This window comes from Bubalus kerabau, chromosome 14 (genome assembly GCF_029407905.1).
Source record: "Bubalus kerabau isolate K-KA32 ecotype Philippines breed swamp buffalo chromosome 14, PCC_UOA_SB_1v2, whole genome shotgun sequence".
In the NCBI taxonomy this organism is placed as follows: Eukaryota; Metazoa; Chordata; class Mammalia; order Artiodactyla; family Bovidae; genus Bubalus; species Bubalus kerabau.
In genome coordinates, this window is record NC_073637.1 from 16,266,032 (window position 1) to 16,275,175 (window position 9,144).

General features: G+C 41.4%; 1 long non-coding RNA gene across 2 annotated transcripts in view; it reads right to left on the minus strand.

The window, feature by feature from the left end:
* The window catches only part of LOC129626610 (uncharacterized), a 29,716-nt gene extending 20,791 nt beyond the window's left edge, over positions 1-8,925 (minus strand). For both annotated transcript variants that reach the window (XR_008702081.1, XR_008702082.1), the window contains exon 1: positions 8,762-8,925. This is a non-coding gene — a long non-coding RNA (uncharacterized LOC129626610). The remainder of the gene's footprint in view (positions 1-8,761) is intronic.
* Positions 8,926-9,144: the final 219 nt, after the last annotated feature.

Consider the following 9,144-nt stretch of genomic DNA (forward strand, 5'->3'; position numbering starts at 1 on the left):
GACCAAGATTTAAAGCCTAGAATACCTAGTTTACAAATGATCTCTGTGACTTTGGTCAAGTTATTTAATTCTTATTAAAATCACTTTCTTAATCTGGAAAATAGAGAAAATCACTTGCCATGCAATATTGTGAGCTCAGAAAGAATTTATTGTATTATTTGGCACATAATATTTAATAGTTGCTATTGGTAGTATTACTTCCTACTTTCAGTCTTGGGTTCTTTCCTTTATACAATATCAGGATGTGTTATTATTTTAAAACTTAAAAAAATACTTCTCTCTCCATGTTAACAAATGCTCATTTATTTTCATCTTAAGAGGAAAAATAGTTGCTAATGCTTCTTGTTGATGTTTTCCTCTACTAAATGCAAACAAGTAAATACTGACCCTAATGAAAGCATGTTTAATGGAAAATTCAGTTTGATTTATTTGCTAATTAGCACCAATTAGACTTTGAAGGGACAGGTAAATGATGCTTTCATACAAATATTTGAATGTGATACAGCCCATCAGGTCTACAGAAAAGAGTTAGTGCCAGAAAGTCAGAAACTGATGAAATGTGTCCTGTTTAAGAGAATTCACTGGAAACAGGAGCTAGCACACGTGCTTGCATAATGTGGAGGTCAAGAGAACGCTGTACAGGGGCAAACAGAAAGATGAGATGAATGGTTGGAAAATACCATTAGTCAGAAGAGAAAGTTGGCATTCTGCATTATGAATCTATTAGCAGTTTAGCTAAGTCATCTCCAGGTTTCTGTAATTAAGTGGGATTTACCCAGCACTTTGCTTTTGGAAGGCTTCTCTGGTAGCTCAGCTGGCAAAGAATTTGCCTGCTCTGGTTCGATTCCTGGGTCAGGAAGATCCCCTGGAGAAGGGATAGACTGCCCACTCCAGTATTCTTGGGCTTCCCTTGTGGCTCAGCTGGTAAAAAAAAAAAATCTGTCTGTAATGTGGGAGACCTGGGTTCAATCCCTGGGTTGGGAAGATCCCCTGGAGAAGGGAAAGGCTACCCACTCCAGTATTCTGGCCTAGAGAATCCATGGATTCTACAGTCCATGGGGTCACAGAGAGTAGGATGCTACTTTCACTTCCAGACAAAACTAATGAAAACCTCTTTCTTGAAGAAGGAAATGGCAACCCACTCTAGTATTCTTGGCTGGAAAAACCCATGGACAGAGGAGCATGATAGGCTACAGTCCATGGGGTCACAAAGAGTCAGACATGACTGAGTGACTTCACTTCACTTTTGCTTTTGGAAGGAATTCAATGCAATTCAGTAAATGTTTCCTGAGTGTATTCCCTACATCCACCATTGGAGATAAAAAGGAGGAGCCAGAGAGAATCTCTGTTCTCAAGTAACACATAATCTAGTGGAGGCATCAATCACATATACAAAGTAATAATAACCAAGAGCTGTGGATGCACAGAAAAAATATAAATGAATCTGAGTGTATTTAAATTGAGTGCTGATTAATGAAGATGATTTGACAGATTTGGAAAGGAGGGTAAAATTATAATTAATCAAATTAATATCAAACCAGTCCATCCTAAAGGAAATCAGTCCTGATTATTCACTGGAATATTCATTCATCCAGCTGAAGCTGAAACTCCAATACTTTGGCCACCTAATACGAACAACTGACTCATTGGAAAAGACCCTGATGCTGTGAAAGATTGAAAGCAGGAGGGGAAGGGGACGACAGAAGATGAGAAGGTTGGATGGCATCACTGACTCGATAGACATTAGTTTGAGCTTGCTCCGAGAGTTGGTGATGGACAGGGTAGCCTGGTGTGCTGCAGTCCATGGGGTCACAAAGAGTCGAACACAACTGAGCAACTGAAGTGAACTGAACTGAAATTAATATGAGACTTCTGGCTCTTCCAAGGGATGAGAGGAGAGACAGGTTATAGAACATCCACAGCAGAAAAATGCATAGTTCAGGTTGTATTAAAACACTTTGCTTGGCATGTATTGAAACTGTTAAGCATTGCACTGAGAGACTTTGTCCTTATCTCTCTCACACTTCTAGTGAGGTTGGTACAATGCAGGCTCTTGGACACCAAAGAAACTGATGTTCTCTAATTTTTTGAGTCAGTGAACTCACCCATGATGAGCTGTGTTCTAAAAGGATAACTGATAACTGAATCGGGACTGAGAACTAGCCCCCTGATAATATGGTACTTGCTCTCACTGAGCTTGCATTCCAATGAGTGTAGCAGACACTAAACAAACAGAAAAGATAAAAGCAGATGGCAATAAATGCACTGAAAGAAAAAGGGGCACTGGGGAGAACTCGGAAAGGACTCTTCGAAGTGCTGAGATAAAAGGAATGTGAAAATCAAGGAGAAAGACATTCTGGGCAGAAGGGAGAGTAGATACAAGAATATAAGAATTCTGAGGTAAGAAACTGTTTGGCGTGTTGAAGAACCAGAATGCAAACCAGTGAATATAATGGTTCAACTTGTGGAATGAGATGAAATTGAAGAGGTGGCAGGAGAAAGGTCAAGTGAGCTTTGTAGGTCATGGGGGCAAGTTTGGGTTTTATCATCAGAGGAAGCCATTGAATTATTTTGAGCATGGTTATAAAATATTCTGTTTTTAGAGTTTAAAGACAAATTCAGCTGCTGTGTAGCAAATAGTGGGACAGGCTATCTGTTGTCAACTGAGTGCCACCACCATGTCCTTCTAGGGCTCCTGATTCTGCTTCTCAGCATCACCTCCCATGTTTGATCCTGGGCTACATTTTGCCAAGGAATGCAAAATATGTGATATGTGTAAAGTGGAGGTGAATTAGAAGCTTTGTTCTCTAGAGGTGAAGGCAGCAGATGAATGTGCACATGTGGGCATCACAGAACTCCCAGCCAAGTCCTGAAAACTACCCATTTCATGGCTATTGATTAAGACTCTTGGGGAGCTTCTCAGACTTTCCCAGAATGATGATGACAACTTGCAGACAAGCTTAGAAAACCCACTGGATTTTGTCCTGCAGGCTGAGGTCTTCAGTGCTGTCTTCTCTGACCTTCAGCTTCCATTTCTCTGGCGTCTGCCCCCACTCCACAGCTCTTTCCACAACCCCACAAGCCTCTACACTATGTAACACTCTTTGTTTCTGGAATGGATAGCTCTGTTTACAAACTGATAGAAAAAATATATATGTTGGAAAGTATTAGAGCTATGAGAGGGCACAATTAGGACACTACAGAGTACTGGAGAAAAATGAGGGACTAGAGACATACACGGTAGAAGCATAGAAGACATTACATATGGATTGTTTGGGACAAAGAAGTAAAGAAGGAATGGAGGATGTCTTCTATATTATTAGCTTGATTAGGGTGCCACTTAATGAGATGAGGAAGTTTAGTATTGAATAGATTATACAGACATAGATCTTAAAAAAAACTTGAAGAGGGAAATAGCTGGCCAGGACCAAGAACTTTCTAGAATGGCATTATGGCTCTAGGATCATCAGGGATGTAGGGAACTTTGGGGGCAAAGAGTCAGTCGGGGGAAGATATATTTTTACTTTTTTATGTTCACTAAAGGAAAAGAATTAATAAGTTGGCTTGAGGAATCTCAGGAGCAAGTCCCTTGTAGCAGGAAGAGTATTTTTTTCTTGAGTTGAAGAGAACTAAGTTCAACCTTGACTAAAACTTGTTAGCTATGTGTAACTTTGAGGGAGTTGTCTAACCTGTTTGAGCCTGCTTTATCTGTATATTCACCTGGCTAGGTGGCATAGTGGTAAAGAACCCGCCTGCCAATGCAAGAGATGCAGGTTCAATCCCTGGGTCGAGAAGATTCCCTAGAGTAGGAAATGACAGCCCACTTCAGTATTCTTGCCTGGAAAATTCCATGGACAGAGAAGCCTTGGTAGGCTACAGTTCATGGGGTTGCAAAGAGACAGACATGAGTAGCACTATCTTTATATTAGAGATAATTTCAATGTCTACTATAAAATATCAAATTAAATTAGGGATATCAAGTATCTGGTGATAAATAATATCCTTTATACCTGAATGCATATTTGTTGAAAAACTACTAAATACTAGACACTGAGTCGAGCAATTTGGATATAAATTCTCCTAAAAAATTAAGAGTGCTACTAATCAGATTATAAAAAGCCCTGGCCCACTCTGGAGTCTTAGGGAAAGTTTCCTGTGAAGTGATGTTTGAGCGAGACTCTGAAAGTTGAATAGGAATCACCTTGATATACACAATGGAAGTTTTTATCAAGTGGAGGATGGAAAAAAGATGAAGAACATTCCCATTCACAAGTACAACATTGTAGAAAGCACTAAAACAGGGTACAGAAAAGTACATTTGCTATTCAGAAGAGACAAGTGTGGCTGCGGCTAAAAACCTGCGGGCAAAGAGGATAGAAAGACTTCTGGGATTTTTCCTCCTAATCCAGGCCAGCTCTCAAGAATGAGATAAAGACAACGATTAACAGCAGACATTTCATTCAGCCAAAATCACAATCATTACTTGATGAGCACTTACCATTTGTCAAGCACTGCATTAAGCACCTAACTCTTGTTTCGAGAACTATTATGTCTCAGATACTGGCATATGATGATGAAAAAGACAAGCAGTTGCTCTGTCTTAACTCAAATTTTACTTATTTAATTATCATAGTAATCAACTGAAGTTAGAGATGAAGCTTAGATAGATCAACAGCTTGCCAAGCTCATACAGCTAGGAAATATTATAGTTATTTTTCCATCTATTTGCTTGCTCTACACATATTTATTATGCACCTACTCTGTGCTGGGCACTGTTCTAGGTTCTTTGGACATCAGTTCAGTTCAGTTCAGTCCCTCAGTCATGTCCGACTCTTTGCGACCCCAGGGACTGCAGCACGCCAGGCCTCCATGTCCATCACCAACTCCCGGAGTTCACTCAAACTCACATCCATTGAGTCGGTGATGCCATCCAGCCATCTTATCCTCTGTCGTCCCCTTTTCCTCCTGCCCCCAATCCCTCCCAGCATCAGAGTCTTTTCCAATGAGTCAACTCTTCGCATGAGGTGGCCAAAGTACTGGAGTTTCAGCTTTAGCATCATTCCTTCCAAAGAAATCCCAGGGCTGATCTCCTTTAGAATGGACTGGTTGCATCTCCTTGCAGTCCAAGGGACTCTCAAGAGTCTTATCCAAGACTACAGTTCAAAAGCATCAGTTCTTCGGCGCTCAGCCTTCTTCACAGTCCAACTCTCATATCCATACATGACCACAGGAAAAACCATAGCCTTGACTAGACAGACCTTTGTTGGCAAAGTAATGTCTCTGCTTTTGAATATGCTATCTAGGTTGGTCATAACTTTCCTTCCAAGGAGTAAGCGTCTTTTAATTTCATGGCTGCAGTCACCATCTGCAGTGATTTTGGAGCCCAGAAAAATAAAGTCTTACACTCTTTCCACTGTTTACCCATCTATTTCCCATGAAGTGATGGGACCAGATGCCATGATCTTGGTTTTCTGAATGTTGAGCTTTAAGCCAACTTTTTCACTCTCCTCTTTCACTTTCATCAAGAGGCTTTTTAGTTCCTATGCTGGGAGGGATTCGGGGCAGGAGGAGAAGGGGACAACAGAGGATGAGATGGCTGGATGGCATCACTGACTTGATGGACATGAGTCTGAGTGAACTCCGGGAGTTGGTGATGGACAGGGAGGCCTGGCGTGCTGCGATTCATGAGGTTGCAAAGAGTCGGACACGACTGAGCGACTGAACTGAACTGAACTGAGGTTAGTCCAACAATAAACGGTAGACATAATATGTGAATTACATCACGGGTTAGAAAATGATACATTGTTTGAACAAGGAATAAGAGCAGAGTAAGAGAAACTGAAAGTTCCAGCATCTCAATGTTGATAGAATATTGTGGTGGGATTCTTTGAAGAGATGGCATTTGAGAACTTGGTGAAGGTGTGGGGAAGTTAGACTTGCATCAATCTGGTGCCTTTGTTTGCTCAGGCCACCATAACCAAATACCATAGTGTGGGTTGTTTAAACAACAGAAATTTATTTCTCAGTTTTGGAGGCTGGGAAGTCCAAGATCAAGGTATCAGCTGATTCAGTTTCTGTGGAAAACTGTCTTCCTGGTTTGCATATGGCAGACAGAGAGAAAGAGGTTCTTCCTCTTCTTATAAGGCCATAGTTCTATTTCATTAGAGTCCTGCCCTTTCTACTTCATTTCATGTTAAATACCTCCTAAAGACCCTGTCTCCTAATACAGTCAAACTAAGGGTTAGGGTTTGGTTTCTTTTTTTTTTTTTCAGGGCTCTAACATAGGATTTTGGAGGGAATATGCTTTAGTCTGTAGCATCTGGGGAAGTGCCTTCAAGCAGAGGGAACAGCCATGGCAAAGGCACAAAGGCAAGAGTCAGCCTGGTGAGTTAAGAGCCTGATGTGGCTGCAGGTAATGGAGGTGTGGGAGAACATGAAGTCAGAGAGGCAAAGGGGACTAGTGTATGAGGAACTAGCTGGCTGGGGGCTCTGAATTTTATTTGAGTAAAGCAGGGGCCAGTGCAGAGCTCTGAGCAGAGGAGTGACCCAATTTGGCTCATTTCAATGGTATCACTGTGACTGTAAAGGGAGTTGCCCCTAGAAGTGGGGACCAATTTGATACTACTGTTAGTTACCTGGACAAGAGATGGTGCAGGCTCAGCCTAGGTGGTGACAGGAGAAAGAGTATAAAGCAAACATATTCCGGTTGTAACTTTTATGTAAACAGTACTTCCTGGAAGAAAATAGATTTGGGATGTGAAAAAAAAAAGTCAAAGATAACATCAAGCTTTTTGACTTGCGTAACATAAACTTTGGTTTGTCATCAATTAAGATGGAGAAGGCAGAGGTGGAGCTAGTTTGGGGACAAGATAAGGTATCGTCCTCCCAGTAGAGCCCTTGTTTTCTCCAGGTCCATGCATGCAACTGTAATACTTGGGGGTAATGAGCAGAGGTTGGGTTACTAGTAAGGATGTTACTTCCATCTTCTCAAAACTGCTCAGATTTTACTCGAACAAAGGGTTTCCTGGATGAAAACTAGTCTGAAAAACCATTTACAAAGGTCAGCCACTCTATTTTACCAGACAAAAGACTTAAGCCATGCATGCTTAACAGCTTAGCCCTGGTTGTACCCCAAGGTTTGGGTAGGAGAGAACATAGAAAATCCACAGAAACAGAATATCTAGAAAAAGAGAAAGGAAGTCTCTGCCCACTCTTGATGTTAGGCATTTTGAATAGGCAATCTCGCCAATACTGCCAACCAGATATACATAATGATAAGGAAAGGAATACCATCTACTGAGTTCCAGGTACCAATACTATATCCTTTAATTCTACAGCAACCCAACATCACAGATAATAAAAGTCAAGGCTGCACAAAATTAAATAAGTGAACCCTCAAATGTGATTTAATGGACATAACTGGGAAGCACAGAATCGGGGCTAGATCCCCAGCCTCGTTCCCAACCTCACATTCTCTGCACTATGCCAGAGTGAATGTAGCACCGTTATTTTATTTTAAGCACTCAAATACAGCCATGGCCATGCTGAAATACTGATCTGGAAATATAGACTGAAGACCTATGATGGGTACATTATTCACTGATAGATGATGTGAAGAACAAAGAATTGAGTAAGAATTCATGACATAAACTGCAAGTGCATCCCCAGCTGCTGAGTCTTTGTCAAACAACACTTCATCCACTGGACAGCCTGACGTCTACTAGGTGATGGCTGTGGCATGGGGGACTTCACAAGGGAGGAGAAAAGAATGCAGGGTATAAATAATATGCACGAATTACTGGGAGCTCAATAGCTCATGAAGAACGAGCCTTTGTGATATATGGTGCCCCTCATCTGGGACCATAGGGCAGTCATAAATGCCAGAGTGACAAATGACTATAAAATCTCCAAGCCAAGCCGTCAAGAAGCCAACCTCCTGAGCTTCAGCAAGTGGTAGGTCAGGTAGCAGAATGACAGAGGGCAGCCCACAGCCCACTCTGTGAACCCATCACTGCCTCCTTCACCACACCTCACACTCCAGCATCCCCAGAGTAACTACTTTTTCACAGATGCCCATCATTTCTTTCTTTTTTTACGCTGTTCCCTTGCCCAGAATACTCTCTCCTGCTTGTCACTATGACCAGAGCTTTTTTGTGTGTTCAGAGCCTGTCCAAGCATCACTTGCCCCATCCAGGTTAGTTGTCCTCATCTTTCTTTTCCTGATTTTCTATGCATATTTCTCACTGTACTTACAGTGCCCTAGTAAGTATGATTATGGTTGTCTTTGTATGCTTATCTCCTCTGTTAGACACTGAACTCCCAGATGTCAGGGAACCTATTTTTTTCCTTTTAAATCCTAGTGCGCAGCATACAGCCTATACACTAGTGGTTCATAAACCTTGGTGTCCATTTGAATCACTCAGAGGGCTTCCTGGGCCTCATTCTCAAAGATTCTGATTCAGCTGAGTCTGCGGTAAGGCCTGAAAATGTGCATTTCTGACAAGTTCTCAGCTTTTGCTAATGATGCTGGTCTGAAGACAAATTTTGAGAACTATTGTTGTATACCATAGTTAGTTTTTGCTAAATACATTTATGTTCTATTACATAAGTGATTATAAGCATCCACTAAGGAGTCACCCAGGACATGGGTTTAAATCATAGTTCTCCAAGCTAGAAGTCCTTAGAAAAGTGACTTAAGCTCTCTGAACCTCAGTTTCTTTATCTAAAAGTAAGCTCAATTAGATAATACTAATATAGTTACCCTGATGCTCCATAGCTCCTGCTGATACTGAGCTGAAGATAGAAGCACCAGGATGAAGGGAAATAAAAGAGAAGGAACGATGCAACAGTCCAGTAATCCCTGAATGAGGACCAGCCTCACACACAGAGCCCAGCCGTGAGTTTAATTAAATACTCCACACATTTACTTACTGAAGTATCCTATTTCCTGAACATAAACAGATAAGAGAGCAGTGGTGCATGGCAGCCTCTAGAGTGCTGGGAAGAATCTGTTTTGAATTTTTTTTACATCAATCAAATGATTCATATACACCTCCTCTTCAGTAGATGGCTTTCAGAATTGAGTCTGGTGGGTTTTCCACCAGGGCTCATCGCTAAAACCTTCTCATTAATAGATAATCAGCT